The sequence below is a fragment of the Macaca nemestrina genome, chromosome 7 (assembly GCF_043159975.1).
Source record: "Macaca nemestrina isolate mMacNem1 chromosome 7, mMacNem.hap1, whole genome shotgun sequence".
Classification (NCBI taxonomy): domain Eukaryota; kingdom Metazoa; phylum Chordata; class Mammalia; order Primates; family Cercopithecidae; genus Macaca; species Macaca nemestrina.
The window spans coordinates 108284058-108306429 of record NC_092131.1 but is presented as its reverse complement, the minus strand read 5'-3'; the positions used below and the strand labels follow the sequence as shown (position 1 = coordinate 108306429).

The 22372-nt window shown below is 40.1% G+C and overlaps 1 long non-coding RNA gene across 2 annotated transcripts; it reads right to left on the bottom strand.

The window, feature by feature from the left end:
- Window positions 1-1117: 1117 nt before the first annotated feature.
- LOC139364400 (uncharacterized) lies at window positions 1118-22143 on the bottom strand. Of its 2 annotated transcripts, none has more exons than XR_011626238.1 (5): window positions 21872-22143; window positions 21492-21599; window positions 8727-8785; window positions 8385-8404; window positions 1118-2735 (listed from the first exon to the last, which is right to left on the bottom strand). It is a non-coding gene; the product is annotated as an uncharacterized lncRNA (long non-coding RNA). The 2 variants fall into 2 exon arrangements; XR_011626239.1 differs by lacking the exon at window positions 1118-2735 and adding an exon at window positions 4449-5785.
- Window positions 22144-22372: the final 229 nt, after the last annotated feature.

Here is a 22372-nt window from a genome sequence, read left to right as displayed (position 1 = left end):
AAAAATACAAAAAGTAGCCAGGCATGGTGGCGCGTGCCTGTAATCCCAGCTACTTGGGGGACTGAGGTGGGAGGATCACTTGAACCTGGGAGGTGGAGGTTGCAGTGAGCTGGGATTGTGCGCCAGTGTACTCCAGCCTGGGCGATAGAGTGAGACTCCGTCTCACACACACACACACACACACAAAGGAAGAATTATTAGGTTGGTGCAAAAGTAATTATTGTTTTTGCCATTAAAAATAATGAACTTCTATGAAGCCACAGAACTACCTGGACCTCATTCCAGTATGGTAACAAGCAGCTGGAGCTGAGCACGCTGAGCATGCTGCCCTCTTCGCTCAGGGCATTAGCTCCCCAGTTTGCCATAGTCCCCAACACTCCCAATCTTACAACAACCTTGTTTCAACCACTTACATTTCTTGCCTAGCTCTACAGTCATTTCATTATAACCAGTTTATTAAGAAACCCTTATTTTATTATTTTATATTTATTTAACAGCCATATATACAAAATTGACTATTTGCCAGGCATGCTTCTAAGTGTTTTACAGTCACTCATTCAATCCTCAAAATAACCGAATAGAATTGATACTATTCACATTTTACAGATCAGGTAAATGAGACCCAGAAAAATTAAGTAACGTATCAAAAGTCACTCAGCTAATAAGAGAACTCAACATTTCTGTGCAGGTACTCCACCTCAAATATCCATGCTTTTAACCACCACTATGAAATAGTTTTATTTCTTCTTCTCTAGAAAAACCCCTTTCCTACTGGGCGGAAGGCTCTCTTAACTTCCTAGACTACCTTCCTAAATCCCATCACCTTTTTATTTAAGATTCAGTCCAGGCGGGGTGCTCTGGCTCATGCCTGTAATTCTGCACCTTGTGGGGACAAGCTGGGCAGATTGCCTGAGCTCAAGAGTTTGAGACCAGCCTGGGCTGGTCTCAAACACAGTGAAACCCCGTCTCTACTAAAATACGAAAAATTAATGAGGCGTGGTGATGGGCCCCTGTAGTCCCAGCTACTCAGGAGGCTGAAGCAGGAGAATCGCTTGAACCTGGGAGGTGGAGGTTGCAGTGAGCTGAGATCTGGCCACTGCGCTCCAGCCTGGGCAAGAGAGAGAGACTCTGTCTCAAAATAAATAAATAAATAAATAAATAAAGCTTCAGTCCAGTTCACTTTAAATGCACCAATTGCAAATGTGATTTAAATCTCCCTCTCTTCCTCACCTGCCATGACTACAGTAGAGTCATAGAATGGGAACAGAAGGACACATCTGCTCCATGTCCTCATCTTCCTGGTATTGTCTCCTCTCTCCAGGGCAGGAGGAAGGATAGAAAAATAGAGTCTTCCATGTTACAAGCCTCTCTTAGCTCCTTGTCTGTTGGCTTAGTGTGAACAATGGTGGCTTTAACTGGCCCAGTTGGTGAGGGGCCAGCACTGGTGTGGTCAGAAGACTTGGTCACATCTTCACATGGATCTCCAGCTGGTAGCATTATGTTGCATTCCTAAGATGTTTGTGCCTCTTCATTCTCCACTGTGATGGTTCCTGCAAGACTCAAGCTCCCTTATGTCATCTGCTCTCTGTGGCAACCCATGGACCTTGGGTATATGTGGGATCTCTCTTCCATATGTTTGGCTACTGGGAAGTAGGGCAAGTGGTCCAGGGCCTGTCTCTGTCTGACCATCCCACACATGCTTCTCCAGTGCTTTTTTCCCCTTGCTCTTGTAGCTCAGGGAAAGGTCAGCAAGTCAAGTGAGTAAGCAGGCACACAATCAGAGATACAATGTCAGCCTCAGGCCCACAGTGGTGACTCATGCCTGTAATCCCAGCACTTTTGGAGGCTGAGGTGGGTGGATCACTTGAGGTCAGGAGATAAAGACCAGCCTGGCCAACATAGTGAAACTCCATCTCTACTAAAAATACAAAAATTAGCTGGGTGTGGTGGCGCATGCCTGTAGTCCCAGCTACTTTGGAGGCTGAGGGAGGAGAATCGCTTGAACCTGGGAGGCGGAGGTTGCAGTGAGTTGAGATTGCACCACTGCACTCCAGTCTGGGTGACAGAGCAAGACTGCATCGCAACAACAACAAAAAAGTCAGTCTCCCTTTGTCACAGTCTGTCTCAAATTCTAGGAGCGATTCTCTAGGGGCCTTCTGACTTGCCTTTGAAGGAAAGCCTCTTCACAAATACTGCATGGCCCTGCAGAGTAGCTTTTCCTTTCCAGTCCTTTGTGGAGTAGAAAGCATATACCCTAAACTACAGCAGCCTTTCCTAAACTCTGCTTCCTGGAACACCAGTCCTGTGAGATGTTCTAATAATAAAGGCTCCTGCAGGTGAATTCATTTGGAATGAGTTACATACTCTCTCTTTGAAGACTCAAATTTATTACATTTGTCCCCCTTTTGTTAGATTCTCTAACATAGTAGAGTCTCAAATAATTCCTGTAGTAAAGATAGCATTTCCCAAACTTGTTTGACCATGAAATTCATTTTGTCCTACACTTATTGCTGTACCAGTCACAGACCCAGGCAAGAAGGATCCTTGCCTTGGGCCCCACGTGTAAGAAACACTGTTCAGGACCCAGAGGAAAGCTGTTCTGCAATGCCTTCCCTGCATCCTCAAAACCAAAGTGACTGTATCAAAACACAGTGAAGGTTTGTGGGTGCCTCTGCTGCTGGTATGGATGATCAGCGCGGGTTCGGAGTCTGGAAGAGACTTGAGTGGGAGAAGTGCTTAGGTAAGAGAAAAGAAAAATCAACATGTCAAAATCCCTCTCAGATCGCATGAAAACAATATATTTTGGTATAACAAAATATCTTTTCTTTGTAGAACTAAGCTTCGTTTTTTTCCTTTTCTTAGATTCATGGGTTTGGCATGAATTGGCCAAGTACCTGCCAACAGTTACACAGGGTAGCTGAAGAACATTTTGCAATACTAAACAACTAAAACTTATTTTTGTGTGCATATATATGTATATATGCATATATATACATACAAATGTATGTATATATGCATTTGTCTAGATGTGCAATGGACTATACGATACCAATTCTTTACATTGGTAACTAGATAGACTAGTAGGTGGGTAGAAGCCATTTAATCTTATGCTTAAAGGGCAAATACTTTTATTTTCATGACAATATTTAATACAGTTTAAAGTTAAAATTAAAACATTTTCATTTTATATAAATAATATAAGGAATGTCAAAGATTGTTGAGGGCCCTAACATAGTTAATAAAAGGGTGCATAAGCCAGAATTCTGCTGTCAAATCCAGAGCATTCTTTGTGTCATGTATGTCAAATTGTTTGAATTTGATGTTAGAAGATGTGGCCTCAGCTATTCTGATAGAGACATTCTTTGAAGCGGTTTTAAAAGATTATATATTATATTTTCTAGGTCTGCCCAAAGATGGAACAATCTTGAGAAAAACATACTGAATTTGATATTACAACCATCCTAGGACGCTAATTAGTAATCCAACTGAATGTTGTTCAAGAAATTAGATTTAATTTAGGCAAGATATGAAATGTCCAAAAGGAGTTCAGTGAAACAATAGAAGAACCTCAAATTGAAAGTGTATTATGGTATTTGTTGAAAAATGAAATGAAAAAAATTGAAGTTGCACTGTTCATCGTTATTTGGTATAAACTATTGCTTGCTACTAAAATTCTTAGCAAAACCTCATTTTATAGAATGATTTCACTATTAAAATGATTAAATTCTTTTTTAATTTTAGAGAAAATTGTTTTTCTAAAAAACAAAAAGAAACCTCATGTGAAATACGTGACAAAGAGGCCGGGCGCGGTGGCTCACACCTGTAATCCCAGCACTTTGGGAGGCCGAGGTGGGTGGATCACGAGGTCAGGAGATCAAGACTATCCTGGCTAACACAGTGAAACCTCATCTCTATTAAAAATACAAAAAATTACCCAGGCGTAGTGGCGGGCGCCTGTAGTCCTGGCTACTTGGAAGGCTGAGGCAGGAGAATGGCGTGAACCCAGGAGGCAGAGCTTGCAGTGAGCCGAGATAACGCCACTGCACTCCAGCCTGGGCGACACAGCGAGACTCCGTCTCGAAAAAAAGAAAAGAAAAGAAATATGTGACAAAGCATGGTATTTCAATAAAATATTAGGATATCAGAACATGAAAACAAAGGAATCTGCATGACTCTCAAGGAGATTTACCTACAAATGATCCTGAAACGAATTTCTATGGAAACCACTTTCTGGTCAAAGTATATCAGGATGTGGTCTCTAAAAGAGAAATTTAAACCAATCAAGTATGATATTTCTGTTTTTGATTTTCTTTAGAATATCCCAACAATGAAAAATGTTTTTGAAAGAATTTAAGAAATACTATTTGAATCCAGATAAGATGGTTTTAAAAAGCATGATGTAAGTATTAATATATAAAATTAAATATTTTTGTAATATATTATTTGATAATGATCATTTATATATGCAACACCATTGTAATGATATACATGATATGTAAAATTCCTGGTTTCCAAATCTAGGTGTTACTTTGAGAATATTATTGGCAATTACAGTTGACGCTGCCCCAGCAGAGCAACATTTCTCCAAATGGAAATAATTTTTTAAACCATTCAGAAACTACAGTTATATATTACAGACATTGGTTATATCTAGTTGACATTATTGTCAAAAAAAGTATCTTATATAAATCTTGATTTTGATGAAATGAAGGCAAGGGAGTAAATGCTATAGAATAAATACAAAATAACTGAACAATCATGTATGCCTTTATGTTATTACTCACCCAAACATCACTGGACCATCAACAGAACCACCAAACATGCACAATAATAATTAAATTCATCCTTGATTTTTGCCACCTTTCAATCATGTAAAGACCATAGCTATTTACAAATTTTTCAATTTTATCATTTTGAAGGTATTTTTGTCAAAGTAGGTGGCTAGAAGATATTTTATCTAACAGTATGTTAGCTTGATTTATAAACTTTTCAATGTTTTCATATGATATGCAGCTTCAATTTATTCTCTTCAATTTATACTCGGGTCTCAAAAATACCGGGAGTAGGCCTGTTTATAAATGTCTGGAAGAGCAGTTTCCCATGGAACATCTGTCTGGGAAAAGATGCTACCATAGAAATTGGAGGTCAAAGTATTGTTTTGGATTATCTTTCCATTTCACATTGACTTCCTACCAACACTCTTGACTATTAATTTTCTTTCCATCAAACCTGACTTCCTTTACAGTAATTAATAGACCGATTCATTGGCTTTTCTGTCATATCATCCATTATTAGCTTAAAATCCTTCTGGTCCTATGATGAGTTCCTAGGCAAACAATGCTCTTAATTCAGTGCCCCACATGATCAGCCAAGATCCCATGGTCGTGAAATCTTTAGGCCTCAGATGGCGAGTATGTGTTGCATGTGCTACCATTTTGTCTTTGGCACCCATGGCAGACATTGCTGACTAATCATAGAATCTTTCCCACTGATCCCTGGATGCAGTTTCAGAATGCATTCTCCTCTACAGGGTTCCAGATCACCATTACTAATAGTCTGGAATTGGCAGAGTTAGTGAAACCTATTTGCCATTCCTGGTCTAAAGCTGGGTCAGTTTTTGTGATAAGTATTAGGCACATGTGAGTGAATAAAATAGCCTCTCCTCTAGAGAAGTTCAAATTTTATTGGTATGTGGCCTTTAATGATCTGGATGATATTCAATGCATCTTCTAAGAAGTATCTCCCATTCCTGAAGTCACTCTGAAAGTCGGAAATCTCCTTCATCCTTTAGGAATTTATTCAAGGAAAGAAACATTAGACATAAAAGCACTTAAATGGTATTGATTTCAAAATTTTTAAGCCATAGTCCAAAACATATTTTTATTTTGAAATAAACTTTATTCAAGTATAACAATTATAAAGATGTGAAAAAAATCTTATGTGCAGCTTGATGAATTAAAGTGAACACACCTGTGTAAAACACTCCCCAGATGGAGAAATAGAGCACTGCCAGCATCTAAAGGTCCCCTGTGCCCTTTCTCAAATATCTCCATCTTCCTTACTATAGGTAACCACTTCCTGACTTCTAATACCATAGATAAATTTTGAACTTTTTGTAAGTGGTGTCACACAAAATTTATTCTTTTATGTGCCTGGCTTCTTTTGCCCAACATTATAGTTATAAGATTAATCCTGGCTGGGCGCGGTGGCTCACGCCTGTAATCCCAACACTTTGGGAGGCCGAGGCGGGTGGATCACGAGGTCAGGAGATCGAGACCATCCTGGCTAACACTATGAAACCCCATCTCTACTAAAAATACAAAACATTAGCCGGGTGTGGTGGCGGGCGCCTCTAGTCCCAGCTACTCGGGAGGCTGAGGCAGGAGAATGGCGTGAACCTGGGAGGTGGAGCTTGCAGTGAGCCAAGATCACGCCACTGCACTCCAGCCTGGGCGACAGAGCGAGACTCTGTCTCAAAAAAAAAAAAAAAAAGATTAATCCATGTTATTGCATTTGGTAGTAGTTTACCTATTTTTGTTCCCACAAAATATTCTATTATGTGACTATCCACAATATATTTATCCATTCTAGTGTTGATGAACATCTGGATTGTTTCCAGGTTTTGACTATTGTGAATAATGCTTCTAAGAAAACCCTTCTACATAATTTTGGTGCACATATTTCATTTTACGTACGTAAGTGGTAAATCATTTTATCTTCAGCCTTGGTGGATAGTATCTTCAACTTTAGTAAATAATGACATTATTCTCCAAATTGGTTGTACCAATTTACACTTTCACCAGCAGTGTAAATTTACACTTCCACCAGCAATGGTTGAGGGTTTCAGTTGCTCCGTATCCTTACCAATAGTTGGTACTGTTACTACTTTTAATTTTAGTCATTCTAGTAAGTGTATAGCAGTAACTTGATTGTAATTCTAATTTGCATTTCCTTGACAACTTATGATCTCAGAACATTTCCATTTGTTTCTTTGCCATATGTCTAACGTTTTTACGAAGTACCCATTCAAGGTTTTTGCCCATCTTTCTTTTGGGTTGTTTTTCTTACTGATTTGTAAGAATTATTTCTATTGAATATATCTTGCAAATATTCTCTTATACTCGTGGTTTGTCTTTTTACTCATACAATGTTGTCTGAATCCCTAATTTTAGTGTACTTCAATTTATCAATCCTTTCCTTTGTAGTCAGTGGTGGGGATTTAGGGGAAGGGGTTGGATATCTTATTTAAGAAAGTTTTGCCTTCCCCAAATTCCTCATGAATTTGTTCTACTTTTCTATTTAAAATCATACTCTAACTGGACCTAATTTTTGCCTATGAGCTAAAATCAAAATTCAGGAGGGGGCTGGGTGCGGTGGCTCACGCCTGTAATCCCAGCACTATGGGAGGCCGAGACAGGCAGATCACCTGAGGTCAGGAGTTCAAGACGAGCCTGGCCAACATGGTGAAACCCTGTCTCTATTAAATAATATAAAAATCAGCCAGGTGTGGTGGCGGGTACGCCTGTAGTCCCAGCTACTTGGGAGGCTAAGGCAGGGAGAATTGCTTGAACCCGGGAGGCAGAGGATGCAGTGAGCCAAGATTGCACCATTGCACTCCAGCCTCAGCCACAGAGCAAGACTCTGTCTCAAAAAAAAAAAAAAAAAAAAAAAGAGACAGGACTTTTCCTAAAGGGCTATCTTTGCCATAAGTCAAATATCCATACATGTGTGAATTGGTTTCTGATCTTACAATTCTGTCTGTTTGTCTATCTTTATGTTAAATCTTCACTGTTTTCACCATTGTACTTTGACAAATATTGATATCTGGTAGAGTGAATCCTCCAACTTCGTTCTTCTTTAATAGTGTCTTAGCTATTCTTGGCCCTTTGCATTTCACGTAAGTTTTAGAATCAGCTTGTCAATTTCCACACCAAAAAAAAAGTTGTTGGGACTTGAATTTGGTTTAACTGAAATCCACAGATCAGCTTGGGGAGGAGTAACATATTTATAATATTGAGTCTTCCAATCTACGAAAATGATATATCTCTTATTTATTTAGGTCATCTTTAGTTTCTCCAAATAATATTTTATAGTTTCCTGTGTAAAGTTCTACAATCTTTCATTAGATTTATTCCTAGGTAGTTGATTTTTTTGATACTATTGTAAATGGTACCATTTCTAAAATTTCACTTTCTAACTGTTTGTTGTTGGTATACAGGAATACAATTGATTTTTTTATACTGACCTTTCGGCCTGTGAACTTGCTGAATTTACCTGTTGATTCTAATAGCTTATCTAAAGTCATTTAATCTTATATACATAATTATGTCATCTGTAAATAATGGTATACTTGTTATTTTCCAATCTGAATACTTTTTTCTTACCTTATTTTCCAGGCTAAGAACTCTAATACAATCTTTTTTCTTTTTTTTTTTTTTTTTTTGAGACGGAGTCTCACTCTGTCGCCCGGGCTGGAGTGCAGTGGCCGAATCTCAGCTCACTGCAAGCTCCGCCTCCCGGGTTTACGCCATTCTCCTGCCTCAGCCTCCCGAATAGCTGGGACTACAGGCGCCCGCCACCTCGCCCGGCTAGTTTTTTGTATTTTTTTTAGTAGAGACGGGGTTTCACCGTGTTAGCCAGGATGGTCTCGATCTCCTGACCTCATGATCCGCCCGTCTCGGCCTCCCAGAGTGCTGGGATTACAGGCTTGAGCCACCGCGCCCGGCCTCTAATACAATCTTGAATAGAAGAGGTGATAGCAGATATCCTTGTCTTGTTCACAAGCCTAGAGAAATGTTTCAGCATTTCACCATTAAGTATGATGTTTTTGTAGATATCCTTTATTTTATTAAGAAAATTCCCATCTATTCCTAGTTTACTGGGTTTTTTTAAATGTATGTTTCATTTTATCACTTTTCCTTAATCTCTAATCATGAGATTTTTCTCCTTTTATCTATTAAATGTGGTAAAACACTGATTGTTTCCTAAATGTTAACTTCTAGATTATATTCAATTTTTCCATCTGTATTATCTTTTTTATGTATGCCAGAATTTGGCTTGCTTATATTTTGGTTGAGATTTTTAAAATCTATGTTATGAGAGAGATTGGTATTTTCTCTTCTTGTGTTTTACTTGTCATGTTTTAGTATTAAGATTGTGCTAGCCTCATAAAACAAGTCAGGGAGTATTCCCTCTTTTTCTAGTCTCTGAGTTTGTGTGATATTGGCATTATTATGATTTACTAGTGAAGCCATCTGGGCCTGGAATTTTCTTTGGGAGAATTTCTTTTTTTTGAGACGGAGTCTCGCTCTGTTGCCCAGGTTGGAGTGCAGTGGTGCAATCTCCACTCACTGAAAGCTCCGCCTCCGGGGTTCACGCCATTCTCCTGCCACAGCCTCCCCAGTAGCTGGGACTACAGGCGCCCACCACCGTGCCTGGCTAATTTTTGTATTTTTAGTAGAGACGGGGTTTCACAGTGTTAGCCAGGATGATCTCGATCTCCTGACCTCGTGATCTACCCCCTCGGCCTCCCAAAGTGCTGGTATTACAGGCGTGAGCCACCATGCCCGGCCGGGAAAATATTTTTTTATTATGGATGAAATTTCTTTCTTTCTTTCTTTTTTAAGAGAACAGATCTCACTCACTGCAGCCTCAAACTCCTGAGCTCAAGTGATCCTTCTGCCTCAGTTTCCTAAGTAGCTGTGAACACAGGCATACACCACCACACCTGGTTTATTTTATTTTTTTGTAGAGACAGGGTCTCACTATGTTGCCCAGGATGTTCTCAAACTCCTAGGCTCAAGCGATCCTCCCACCTTGGCCTCCCAGGGTGCTGGGACTATAGATGTGAGCCACTGCACCCAGCTGAAATCTATCTCTTTAGAAGCTTTAGGACTGTTTACATTTCTCTTTCTTCTTGTGTCAGTTAAGATGTGTTTTCTTGGGATATTGTCCATTTCATGTATATTTTCAAATGAAACTTAAGATTTTTAATGAAACTCAAAACTTAAAATTATCCACAATAGCCTTTTTGTTATTTTAAATATCTGTAAGATTTGAAACGATGTGCCCTTTTTCACCCTTCATATTTGTTATGTGTGCTTTCTGTACTTCTTTTGATCAGACTTGACAGAGGCTTGTCCAGTTTGTTATTTTTTAATAAACCAACTTTGGGTATTTTTTATTCTCTCTAAAATATTTTCATTGTTTATTAATTTCTGCTCTTCATTCTTTCCTTCTCCTTTGTGAGGTTTAACTTTCTGTTCTTCATCTTTTTTTTCTAATATATGTATTTATCATTCCCTAAACAGCTTTAGCTCATCCCCTGTTCAGATACATTGTGATCCAAATATTATTCATTTTTTAAAACCACACACAAATTGTATTTAAGATCAATTTATTATGTTTTCCTTTTTTTAATTTTAGTTTTAGGGGTACCTGGGCAGGTTTTTTTACATGGATATGTTGTATGATTCTGAAGTTTGGGATTCAATTGAACCTGATACCCACATAGTGAACATAGTACCCAATAGGTAGTTTTTCAACCCTTGCCCTGTTCCCTCCCTTCCCCCTTTTTCAGTCCCCAGTGTCTACTGTTCCCATCTTTATGCCTTGTGTGTACCCAGTGTTTAGCTCCTACTTATAAATGAGAATTTATGGTATTTGATTTTCTGTTTATGCATTAATTCACTTAGGATAACGGACTCCAGCTACATTCATGTTGCTGTAAAGGAGATAATTTTGTTCTTTTTTATGGCTCCATAGTATTCTGTGTATATGTACCATATTTTCTTTATCCAGTCTACTGTTGATGGTGACCTAGGTTGATTCTATGCCTTTACTGTTGTGTATACTGCTGTGATAAACATGAGAGTGCAGGTATCCTTTTGGTAGAATGATTTATTTTCCTTTGGGTATATACTCAGTGAAGAGATTGCTGAAGTAAATGGTAGTTCTATTTTTAGTTATTTGAGGAATCTCCAAATTGCTTTCCACAGGGGATGGACTAATTTACAGTCCCACCAGCAGTGTATAAGCATTCTCTTTTCTCTGCAACATTGCCAATATCTATTATTTTTTGACTTTTTAATAATAGCCAGTCTGACTGGTGTGATATGGTGTCTCACTGTGGTTTTGGTTTGCATTTCTCTGATGATTAGTGATGATAAGCATTGTTTCATATGTTTCTGGCCTCATGTCTTTTTTTGAGACATGTCCTTTGCCCATTTTTTAATGGGTTGTTTTTTTTTCTTGTTGAATTGTTTAAGTTCCCTATAGATTCTGGATATTAGACCTTTGTCAGATGCATAGTTCATGAATATTTTCTCCATTCTATAGGTGTCTGTTTACTCTGTTGATAGCTTATCTTCCTGTGCAGAAGCTCTTTAGTTTAATTAGGTCCTACTTGTGAAAATTTTTGTTTTTACTGCTTTTGAGGACTTAGTTATAAATTATTTGCCAAGGTCAATGTCCAGAATGGTAGTTCCTAGGTTTTCTTCTAGGATTTTTATAGTTTTAGGTCTTATTTAAGTCTTTAATCCATCTTGAATTAATTTTTGTATGTAGTGAGAGGGAGGGGTCGAGTTTCATTCTTCTGCATATGGTTAGCCAGTTTCCCCAGTACCATTTATTGAATAGGGTGTCCTTTCCCCATTGTTTATTTTTGTTAACTTTGTCAAAGATCAGTTGGTTGTAGGTGTGTGGCCTTACTTCTATGTTCTCTGTTCTGTTCCACTGGTGTATGTGTCTATTTTTGTACCAGCACCATGCTGCTTTGGTTACTGTAGACTTGTAGCATTGTTTGAAGTCAGGTAATGTGATGCCTCTGGCTTTGTTCTTTTTCTTTTCTTTTCTTTTCTTTTGGTCACCAGGCTGGAGTGCAGTGGCACAATCTCAGCTCACTGCAACCTCCGCCTCCTGAGTTCAAGTGATTCTCCTGCCTCTGCCTCCCGAGTAGCTGCGACTACGGGCGCACACCACCATGCCCGGCTAATTTTTTCTGTATTTTTAGTAGAGACGAGGTTTCACCGTGTTAGCCAGGATGGTCTCAAACTCCTGTCCTTGTAATCTGCCCACCTCAGCCTACCAAAGTTCTGGGATTACAGGTGTGAGCCACCATGCCCGGCCTTGTTCTTTTTTCTTAGGATTGCTTTGGCTGCAATATTATTTAATTCAAAATATATTTTAATTCCCATTGTGATTTCTTCCTTGACTCATAGGTTATCTTAAGTTAGGCAATAAATATATTGTTTAATTTCCAAATATTTGGGAATTTCCTAGTTTTCTTTTTTCTTTCTATTTATCTTATTTACTTATTTATTTTGAGAGATGGAGTCTCGCTCTGCTGCCCAGGCTGGAGTGCAGTGGCACGATCTCAGTTCACTGCAACCTCCGCCTCCTGGATTCAAGCGATTCTCCTGCCTCAACCTCCCGAGTTAGCTAGGATTATAAGCACACGCCACCATGCCTGGCTAATTTTTGTAGTTTTAGTAGAAACGGGGTTTCACCATGTTGGCCAAGCTGGTCACAAACTCCTGACCTAAAGTGATCTGTTTGCCTTGGTCTCCCAAAGGGCTGGGATTACAGGCATGAGCCACCGCGCCAGGCCCTAGTTTTCTTTTTGTTATTGATTTTTAGCTTGATTCCACTGTGGTCAGATAATATACTATGTCTAATTTTAGTAATTTGGAAGCTACTAGGACTTACTCTATGGCCCAGCATATGGTCAATTTTGGTAAATGTTCCATGTGTATTTGAAAATAATGTGTATTCTGTAGATGTTTAGTACTTTATTCTAAATATATCGATAAGATTGTATTTATTATTTGTGTTGAGTCATCTATATTCTTACCGATTTTTTTTGTCTACTTGTTCTATCAGTTCCTGAGAGAACTGTATTGAAACCTCCCGCCATAATTGTGAATTTTTCTGTTCCCCTTTTAATTCTGTCAGGTTTTTTGCTTTATATATTTTGAGACAATGTTATTAGTGTATATAAATTATTTTATTTTTTCTGGTGAATTGACCCTTTTATTTTTATGTAGTGTTTCTTCATCTATAGCAGCAATTCTCAACTGTGCACTATTGACATTTAAGACATGGGCAGGAGAATTCTTTGTTGGGTGGGAGGTGTTGTCCTGTGCAGTGCAGAATGTTTAGCAGCATTTTTGTCCTCTACCCATTAGATGGTAGTAGCATCATCACCCCAAGTCATGACAATCAAAAATATCTCTAGATATTGCCAAATGTCCATTGGGGGGCAAAATCGCTGCTGGTTGCGAACCACTGATTTATAGTAATGCTTTATACCATAAAGTCTGCTTTATCTGATTTAGCAGAGCCACTTTCTATTGGTATTTCCAAAGTTCTTCTTTTTCCATCATTTTACTTTCAACCTTTCAATATTGTTACTCAAGATATGTCTCTTATAAACAGTATAAAGTTAATTGTCTTTTTAATCAGCCTGACAATCTTTTAATTGTAATTGGATTATATGTTCCTTTTACCTATAATGTAGCCACTGATTTATCTGGGTTTAACCTTATCATGTGACTATTTCACATTTAATTAATTATTCCATGTTCTTTCTTCTCCCCTTTCATGCCACTTTTGATTATGTGTTTTTTTCTTATTTTGTTATCACTCCATTAGTTGAGCATTCTTTTATTATTCTTTCACTGGTTATCTTAGAGACCACAACATACATCTTTAACTTATTAAAATGTAATATTCAGTAACCAAGACATCATGGTACTGGCACAAACACAGACGCATACACGAATGGAATGGGATAGAAAATCCATAAATAAAGCTGCCCACCTATTAATACAACCATCTGATCTTTGACGAAGTCAACAATAATAACAACAAGCAATGGGGAAAGGACATTCTAATCAATAAATGGTGCTGGAATAACTGGCTAACCACATGCAGAAGACTGAAACAACCCATTCCTTTTGCCATATAACTTTTATAAGTTTTAGATCCTTTTGCCATATACAAAACCCAAGAGTTAGTTTTGTCTATGGCAAAAGGATCTAAAACTTATAAAAATCCTAGGAAAAAACCTAGGAACCTAAATGTAAGACCTAAAACTATAAAAATCCTAAAAGAAAACCTGGGAAGTACCATTCTAGACATTGGCCTACGCAAATAATTTATGATTAAGTCCTCAAAAACAAATGCAATAAAAACAAAAATTGACAAATGAGACCTAATTAAACTAACCAGCTTCTGCACAGCAAAAGAAACTATCCACAGAGTAAGTAGACAACCTACAGAATGGAGAAAATACTCACAAACTATGCATCTGACAGAGGTCTAATATCAGAATCTATATGGAACTTAATTCAACAAGAAAAAACAACGACCCCATTAAAAAATGTGCCAAAGACATGAACAGACACTTCTCAAAAGAAGACATACATGTGGCCAACAAAAATATTTTAAAATGTTCAATATCACTAATCATCAGAGAAATGCAAATCAAAACCACAATGAGATACCATCTCACACCAGTCAAAACGGCTATTACTAAATGGTCAAAAAACAATAGATGTTGGCAATGTTGAAGAGAAAAGGGAATGCATATACACTGTAGGGAGGAATGTAAATTAGTTCAGTTTGGGGATTTCTCAAATAATTTAGAACTACCACTCAACCCAGCAATCCCCTTACTGGATATATACCCAAAGAAAAATAATTTGTTCTACCAGAAAGACAAATGTACTGGTATGTTCATTGCATCACTGTTCACAATAATGAAGACAGAGAATCAACTTAGATATCCAGCAGCGGTGGACTGGATAAAGAAAATGTGGCACCTATATACCACGGAATACTATGCAGCCATAAAAAAGAACAAAATCATGTCCTTCCAGCAACATGAATGCCACTGTGGACCATTATCCTAAGCAAATTAACACAGAAACAGAAACAGAAAACCAAATACTGCATGTTCTCACTTATAAGAGGGAGTTAAACATTGAGTACATGTGGATACAAAGATGGGAACAATAGACACTGGGACTCCAAAAGAGAAGGGGGAAGGAAGTGGTGATGGCTGAAAACTACCTACCATGTACTATAGTCACTACTTGGGTGACAAGATCATTCATACATCAAACTTTAGCAACACACAATTTACCCATGTAACCAACCCACACATAAAAACTCTGAACCTAAAACAAAAGTTGAAAATAATAAAAACTAAAATGTAATATGTTCATATTTTTGTCACTTTCTGTATTATTCTGGGACCTTAGACCTTTTTATTTCACTTACCTCAATCTCACTACTTGAGCCGGGACAGCCTGTAATCCCAGCATTTGGGAGGCCAAGGTGGGCGGATCACCTGAGGTCAGGAGTTCGAGACCCCCCTGGCCAACATGGCGAAATCCCATCTCTACTAAAAATACAAAAATTAGCTGGGCATGGTGGCATGTGCCTGTATTGCCAGCTACTCGGGAGGCTGAGGCAGGAGAATTGCTTGAACCCAGGAGGCAGAGGTTGCAGTGAGTCAAGATGATGCCACTGCACTCCAGCCTGGGTGACAGAGTGAGACTCTGTCTCAAACAACAACAACAACAACATCCACCCTCACTATTTGTGAATTTTTAATTGCCCATATATATAACTGAAGTAAGTGATCACTATGTAATTTTATAGTTTATTTTTCTTTAGATTTTCTCAAATATTTATTCTATTGTTCTTCATTTTGACCTGCATCTTGCTGTTTTTCTGGGATCATTTTCTTCCCACCTAACTATTTCCTTTCAGTATTTCATTTAGTGCAAGTCTGCTGCTGATAAATTCTCTAGGTTTATATTTGTCTAAAAATTCTTTCTCTTTTATTTGAAAGATAGTTTGCTTTCGAATTTTAGGTTGCTAGTTATTTTCTTTCTGTTGATTAATCAGCTATCATTCTTTTTGCTGCATCTTTGAAGATAATGTGTTTTTTGCCTTCGTCTTCTTTTTATATATTCTCATTGTCTATGGGTTTCAACAATTTTACTATTATGGCTGCTGGTTTTTTTTTTTTTGAGACAGGGTCTCACTCTGTCACCTAAGCTGAAGTGCAGTAGCACAATCACAGCTCACTGCAGCCTCAACCTCCCAGGCTGAAGTGATCCTCCTACCTTAGCCTCCCAAGTAGCTGGGACTACAGGTGCATGCCACCACTCCTGGCTTTTGTTTTTTTTTTTTTTGTTAGAGACAGGGGCTCATTATGTTGCCCAGGCTGGTCTCAAACTCCTGGGGTTCAAGTGATCTTCCTGCCTTGGCCTCCCAAAATGCTGGGATTATATGCACGAGCCACCACATCCAGCCTCCTATTATTTTCTTAGGAGTGGTTTTTAAAAATATATCATGATTGATCTTCAAAATACTATTTAATCTATGGCTTGATATGTCTCACTTAATTTGGTTTGCTATAACGAAAATACCATAGACTGGGTGGTTTAAACAGGCATTTATTTCTAACAGTTCTGGAAGCTGGGAAATCCAAGATCAATGCACCAGCAGAGCTGGTGTCTGATGAGGGCACATTTCCTGGTTTGCACCATCTTCTCACTGTATCCTCATAAGGTACAAGCAGAGAAAAGAAGCAAGCTCTTGGCCTGGCACAGTGACTCATGCCTGTAATCCCAGCACTTTGGGAGGCCGAGGCGGGTGGATCACCTGAGGTCAGGAGTTCTAGATCAGCCTGGCCAACAAGGTGAAACCTCGTCTCTACTAAAAATACAAAATTAGCTGGGCGTGGTGGTGCGTGCCTGTAATCCCATCTACTCAGGAGGCTGAGGCAGGAGAATCACTTGAACCCAGGAGGCAGAGGTTGCAAGGAGCCAAGATCATGCCATTGCTCTCTAGCCTGGGCAAAAAGAGTGAAACTCCATCTAACAAAAAAAAAAAAAAAAAAAAGAAAAAGGAAAAGAAAGAAAGAAAAGAAAAGAAGCAAGCTCTTTTGTATCTCTTCTTATAAAGGCACTAACCTCATCATGAGAACTCTATTTTCATGACTTAATTACCTCCCAAAGGCCCCACCTCCAAATACCATCACATTGGGGATTAGAGTTTCAATGAATGAATTGGGGGTGGGAGGATACAAACATTCAATCTATAGCTGTATTGTTAATCAGTTTTGGCAAATTCTTGACCATCATTGCTTCAAATACTGCTTCTATTCCATTCTCTCCCTCTCATCATCATTTGGGACTTCGTATTAGATTTTTCACCGTATCTCACAGAAAAATAATACTAACTTACAAATACTAGCTAACAGAAAGTTGGTGTGAGTATACTGTTCTTTTCTGGTTTTTCCTCCCTTTTTTTCCTCTGAGCCTCTGTCTGAATATTTTTCCTTTTGATCCATCTTCCAGGTCACTGGCTCACTTCAGCTGTATCTAATCTGCTATTAAACCCTGCTTCTGTTATTTGTTTCTACGTAACAAAACAGACCCAAATTTTGTGGCTTAAAACAGCTGCCATTATTTACTTGCTCATGGTCTGTGATTTGGGTAAGGCTCAATGATGGTAGTTTGTCTCTGCCACATAGTGTTGGCCAGGATAGCTTAACTGAGGTTGGAGGATCCAACATGGTTTTGCTCACAAGTCTGGCTTCCAGTCAACAAAGAGACTGGAAGAGTCGGGGACTGGTTGGGCCTCTTTCTCCTCTCTTTCATTTTTCATTCTCCAGGACCTACCTCTCTCCATGTGCCCCACTCCTTCTCCATACTAGCAAGGTATTTATGATTCTCTCCATGGTAGGTCAGCACTTCGAGAGCGTGAAATAAAAGCTACTAGGCCTCTTCATGTCTAGGCCTCGAACTATCAAAATATCATGTCTCCCACATTCTTCACTCTATATGGTGGCCCTTCAGATGGTTAGATATAGATACCCCAGCCTCCTGTAACACTACTTCATTTGGCATAGTTTTGATTCCTTCATTATTCCCTATAGGTCCTAGATCTAGAACAATGATGATACATAACAGTACTCAACAAATATTTATTCAATAAATGAATGAATGCTAATGAATAATATAATTGTAATCTAATGCTCCCTTCAGCAGCATATACACTACTACTGAAACAATACTAGCACAAATGGTAGGCAAACTTGCAAAAATCTTCAAACCTTTAATATCTTCCACATCTTGAACCCCTTCTCTCCAATTAGCTAGTAATTCTGTCAAATCACCCAGTTTGCTCCTCAGCCTGCCACACAACAGTGAAGAGGTGAGAATGAAAACAACCTCAATGAAATAGTCCTTAGGCTCACAGTCTCAGAACTCCTAGGACCTAAAGCAATCTCTTTTTCAATCCCCAAATAAGGTCCCAGGTAGCTCAAGCAGTGCCTTCCAAGATCATTAATATTTCTGGGGTTATGATTGAGGTGCCATCTGTATCTCTACTTAGTAGCCTAAATGCAGTTGCTGCTGTTACCCATCCCTACTCAGGCAATTCTGGCTGACCCCAACATTTAACCCCAGCCCTCTCCCTTCATGGCCCATATTGACTCTACGGTGCCTTTTATCAACTTAGAACTGCCCCTGATGCTCACACCAACATGGGAGTTGTCTCTGTCACTACAGGTAGTATATTACAGTTATTTTATTTGACTCTCAAGAGTTAGTATCTTACAGCCCTTTCTCTTTCAAGGAATGTGAGACCAGTCCCCTGGGGATTGGGTTAAAAGACATTTAAGAGATACCTCTAGTGGCAAAAGTAATGGAAATGGACTCTGATGCAAGGCCCAGGGAGCTCTCTTCTAACATGGTGAGTGAGTGTGTGTGTGTGTGTGTGTGTAACACCAAATTTTCCTGAATCGCTTTCCACAGTTCTTTTCACCACACCATGTAAGTAACAAAGATAACAATATCAAGTAACATTTAGTGAGCATTTACTATGTGCCAGACACTGTTCTAAGTATCTTATATGTATCACCTCATACATAACTTGGACAAAGGAATAGATTTGAGGCAATTAAAGCATTATGGAATGGGTGAATTTGGGGGCAAGATTTGAAGGAACTGTTAGAGTTTTACTAGGAAGCTAAGTGAAGATATGAAAGGAGAGTGACAACAGGATCACATCAACAATATACATATATGTGTATGATTGAGAAGAGGATGGCAAAAATAGATCACGAAGCCAAAGGCAGGGAGAAGTACTAGCCCACAGGGATTTGAGGATGCTGAAATAAAAAGTGATCAAAGAAAGTTGACATTATCACCATTTGTGAATGGATTTCCTTCTACGTTTCAGAAGTAAAATTAATGTATGCTATTTTGATATAGTAAATAGAGCAGCTCCTGGGGCCACACTGACTAAAATAAATCAGACTCTTTTAATGGTCCTAATCATATCTTTAAAGAGTTACATATTATCTGTTAAATATTTGAATAGAGCATTGTTCTGGAATAGCCACAGCTTAGTCCTTTCCATAAAGTGGAAGAACCAGTCTGAAAGCTCTGTCTGCAGTGAAAGCCACAGAGCAATGCTTCATCCCCAGTAGCAATGTGTTGACAAGGTGGTCTGCATCCATCCTGGCTGCAGAGACAGATGGGCTCTTAGCCAAGAGCATTAGGAGATTCCTGATGACCAGCCAGAGGGAGACCATGTGGGTGTATTATTAAGTCTGACTTGGTTAGATGAGAGATTGAGAGTCAGGCAAATGACGTGTGCTGAGCAAACCTGAAACCAAAGCCTAGATTGGGATAAATTTTCACCTTCTCAAAATTACCAAACTCCATCAATTATGCACTCTACTGGCTGCTTCTCCTCATTACAAACTAAAATTTCTCCTAGCCTCCACATTTTCACCTCTTACTCACATCTCAATCCACCACTCTTTGGTGTCTTCCCAATACCATTCAGTGAAACAGTTCCCAACTGTTTCATCAGTGATTTCTCAATCACCAGGTTCAACATACTTATCTCCTTCCGTATCACACCTGACCTCCTTGTGGCATCTACCCAGACATTTCCTTCCTTCTGGAAATTCTTTTACTCCTTGGCTCCTATGACACTACATTCTTCTTTTACCTGACCCTTAGATGTTGGTGTTACCTGGTTCCAAACTTGGGCACTGCTTTTCTCATTCTACAGTTTCCAGGGCATCCTCCGTTAAGGTTTCAGTGACCACTTATATGCTGATATCACTCAAAAGTCTATATTCTGTCTTGACCACTTTCTCTAAGCCATGTATTTAGCTGCCCACTAACTATCTCTCTGGATGGCCCATGGAAATCTCAACACATCCCAAACCACTCAAGATCTCATCTCCAAACTTGCTCATTCTTCATGGATTTCTACACCCTGGTGAGTGTCAAAACTAATCATCCTGCTGCTCCAGCCAGAAACCAGGGAATCAGTTTCTACCCTTCCTCCTTCCTACCCACCTGCCACCCAAAGAATCAGCAAGCTTTATCTCAGCCCTTGTTTTATCTCTCCTGGTGAGAGAAAATCAATGGAGGTCCTACTCCCAGCCTCTCACCCTCAAGTCTAGTCCCATGCTGGCCACCAAAGTGATGTCTAAACCTGAACTGTGATCATGCCCCTCTATTGCTTATTGCCCTCCTCTGGTTGGCTTCCAACTGACAACCTTTCCCCTCTCATTTCTCTCCTCTTCCCTACATCCACCCCGTGCCCACAGGGAGGCTGGACTATAGATGCAAGCAGGCAACAGCTAGGGCTTTGGTGGCTAGTCAGAGGGATCTGAGTTTGATATATGAGGATACAGAAATCATTCTACAGCTTCATGAGCAATGTGTGACATTATGGCAGCTGCATACGGTAGGTTCTAGAAGAGAGATGTTAGCAGATTATTACAACTGAGGCAAAGAGGACCTAGACTCATCTTCCACAGTGAGAAAAGAGGAAAAAAATGAATCTGTAGGACAGGTAAGTACAGGTCAATACCAAAAAAAGAAAAACAACAAAAAAAGGAAAATCATGAGATGCAAGTAGCAAGGAAATGCATTGGTAAAGTAATGTAAAAGCACTACTCACAAAGTAAACAATCCACAGGAAATCTAGAGACTTTAAAGCCCCATCATAGGAAGCCCAGCACCACAGAACAAGAGCAGGGGTTAAAACGCACACACCATTCTACAGGGCCAGCGAGGGAGGCCAATGGTGGGGAAAACTTTAGCTTCTGTAAAAAGGAGAGAGGATAGACACAACTGGCAGAGAATACAGACACAAATGAGAACTGTCCTTGTGACAAGGTGAGGGCCACAGAAAGCCAGCAGCATTTAGGAGGTATGCCAGCTGACCCCTTAAAGAAGGTGGGCTACAGCATGATTAAAGAAGCAGCATTCATTCATTGGGCAGACTCTAAACGACTTATTCATTCTACTTACTCCTCACAAAGAGGGTGTTAGGAAGATTCTTACTCTCAAAATGTCTTTGAAAGCGCCCAGCTAGGAACTTTAGAGTAAAATAGTGGTAAATGAACATGTTGTTCTAGAGCTAATGAACTGTATACGTACATAAATCTTCAGAAAGGGATGCTAATTTCAAAAACGTTGTCCAAAAGGTTGCCAGGATTGGAAACAAGTGACGGGCCAGAGTAAGTCCTTTTCACAAACACTGCAGGCCTATGAAACGCACAGAGAGAAACATAACCGCTTATGGACTTTGGACTCATGTAGTTCCAGGTTCGAATCCCGTCTGTGCCATTCAGCAAATCAGAAAACCTCCCAGGACTCCAATTAAATAGCTTGCCCTAGGTGGGTCACACTGCATTGTTAAGGGCAGACCTGGGGCGAGAACCCAACAAGGTCGCTGACTCCGGAGCGGTGCTCTTTCCGGCAGCTTGGTGCTCAGCAAAGGGTCCCCCGGGCCTGGAGCGCCTTTGTCCCCGACTCACCAGAGAGCACCCGCGGAAGTGGCTGACTGGGGGTAGCCAGGCAGGGGTCGAGTCAGCGGGAGGTGTGCGTGGGACCGGGGGGCGCGAGTGGGGAGAACCCCCAGAGTGGCGCGGACTGGAGGGGAAGGGGGCGGCCGGGTGGTGATTGGCTGGGCTGCGGCAGGCAGCTCCCGGCCAAGAACAAAAGAGAGCAGGCGGCTGGCGTCCTCCGGAGTAGGCGCTCCCGCCCGCCCGCCCGGCGCGGGCTTCCGTGCTAGGGAAGGACGCGCCCACCGCCCGCCTGCCGAGCAGCCGGGCTGGCGCGCTCGGTTTCTCCGCGAAAGCCGGCCGTGTACCTAGGAATTAACCGGCCGGCGCAGGAGGGGAGGGGAGCGGGAAGCGGGGTGGGGGGGGATGCTGAGCGCGCGCGAGAACAATAATAAGATCGTGTTTGCGGTCGCTGCCCGAGGAGGAATTCGGAGCAGACGCGAGGCCCGGCGCTCGCGCTGCGCCCGGGAGCCC